Source organism: Protopterus annectens, chromosome 3.part0, assembly GCF_019279795.1.
Source record: "Protopterus annectens isolate FY-2018-M chromosome 3.part0, PAN1.0, whole genome shotgun sequence".
Taxonomy (NCBI): Eukaryota; Metazoa; Chordata; order Ceratodontiformes; family Protopteridae; genus Protopterus; species Protopterus annectens.
In genome coordinates, this window is record NC_056731.1 from 508,338,169 (window position 1) to 508,340,668 (window position 2,500).

Genomic DNA, 2,500 nt, shown 5'->3' on the forward strand with positions numbered 1-2,500 from the left:
TAAATATCGCTTGTAATATATCCAATATTGTTCATATGCAGACTGAAAGATGAACTTTTGTTCCCACATCATCAGAACTATGTTGGCATACTTGGGGGCACAACATGCCCCCATTGCCACCCCTTGTTTCTGCTTAAAAAATTTGCCTTCAAAAAATAGAAAGTTCTGCTCTAATATCAGATCCATTAACTCCGTATACAACAGAAAGGTGTTGTGGTCTATATTTCCGTATTGGTTAATGGCTTCCTGAAATCATTCACAGCCCACATCATGTGGTATTACATTAAATAGATCCTGTATGTCCAAGGTTACAAAAATAATAGAATCCGAGTACATATCCTTACCTATACTCCTTAGAAAATCCCAGGAATCCTTAAGTATACCATTCGAGTTCACCCATTTGTTTTTTAGCCTTGAGTCCAAGAACTTAGCCAAAGGATATGTTTTTGATCCATTGGCAGCCACAATAGGTCTCAAGGGGGGATCCTCAATATTTTTGTGTACTTTCGGGATCCCAAATATAGCAGGAATCCTGAGTTTTACTAGTATTAAATATTTATAGGTATCCAAGTTAATAAATTCCTCCTCCAACATATCATTTAGTATGAAATCTATTTTACAATAGGCCAAGTTAATTTCATTTCTTGAGACCCTAGTGTATCTTACAGTATCATTCAAAATTTCCATCATCTTACTGGAATATAATATGCTATCCATAAAAACCACCCCACCCCCTTTGTCAGGTTGTATCACCCTAACATATCTATTTTCCTGTAAAGATCCAAGTAACCCGAATTCATCTTGGTTTAAATTATATTTTTTCTTTTGGTATGTAACTTCCCCTCTAACCTCTTTTTCCACTTGCAACTCAAAGTTTCTTAACTGGGGGTGCAGCAGTGGATTAAATAAACTAGGCTTCTTGACCTCCGTACCCTGATTACACTTTTGCTGTCCTTGAAATAAAATCTCCAAATTTTTCTTTCTTAAAAACAATTTTAAGTCCATTAAAGTGTCCACTATATTTCCTTTAGTAATAGGAATAAATTTGAATTCTTTAGAAAATAAAGAAAAATTATTTAAAGTAATTTCTTCCCCACTATAATTGTATATACTAAAGTAATTCAAACTATAACGTGGACCATCCACTACAATATCATTGTCTGCCCCTATAACTTCCGGTCCCCTCCACTGCTTACTTCCATTATTGTCTCCTGCTGTTCAGGGGACCCCTCTGAAAATATTGGATCGATGTCTTTTCTTTTAATCTATCATACCTCCTAAGGTCGGGGAAGTCTTTTTGTCCCATCATTTCCTGTTCCCTTCCCCCATTAAAATCACAGTTTACCTCACGAGGCTGGGCACCCCAAACTTGGGCCTCCCTGTTATGTTGCGAAAACCCTATCCTATTTTGTTTGTGATTATCTTTAAAATTTCTATGGTAAAAGGTGTCTTTTTTAAGGAATGGGTATGCTTTATTCAATTGGTATTCCCTTAGATCCTTGTCGATTTTTCCACACTTTTTTTTGTAAATAAAATCACATTTGTCCTCAACATATTGTTTAATCATAAAATATTTCCTTTTCTCACTCTCTAAGTTAAACATTAAATCATTTGTCACCAATTTGTTCACATATTCAATTTCCTTAAATAATTCCTGCATGGGCCTCTCATTCTCCTTGATCAAAGCTCTCATTACATCCTGACCACTTCAGTCAAAAATTTGTAATAATTCTTGATGAAAGGTCAATCCCTCCACAACATTATTAGGGAATTTATACATTCTCAGGCCTTTTGGTACTATACCCCTGGATATGCAATCCCTCAAATAGCTATTGTCCATACCCAACGATTTAGGTTTGAAAGTTAAATCCTGAAGCTTTTTAATGCTTTCATTATAGGTAATGTCTGCATCAGTCACTTGTTGTTCTTCAACAACATTAAAAGTGTTAACAGTGCCTTTATGTGTAGAAAACGAATTATTAATGGTTAACCAAAAAAACAATGCTTCAGAGTCCTTCCATTCATCTGGTCTTTCATTTCCCGTTGCTGATGAATGGCCGTTGCCTCTCGACGTGCACAACACATACAAACGTCCTCCGCGCCAATCCCTGTTGATATGGGCCATTAGAGCTGCTGAAAGGTATTTGCTCTGTGTTACAAAGCCTCAAATGTGCTCCATTACCCCTCAAACTCTCCGGTCTCGGCTCTCTCTGCAGTTTGGACCTGTTCAATTTCATCACTTCCTCCTTGCCTTGTACGTCGTCTATGTCCATCTGCCTTATCCAACCATCCGCTTCCTGATTACAAGCTGGTGTTATAGTGTTACCTGGAATGTCCTCCCCAAGTAAACAATTCAAACTGGAAGCAACGTTGCCACAGCTCGTTGTGAGCCTCCAGTTAGCAACGATATAAGCTATGTAAGCTGACCTTCCACACGAGTTAAACGTTCCTGGTAATCAGTCCCTTGGAGTGCTTCTCCTCCATGGGAGTTGTTCTCCAC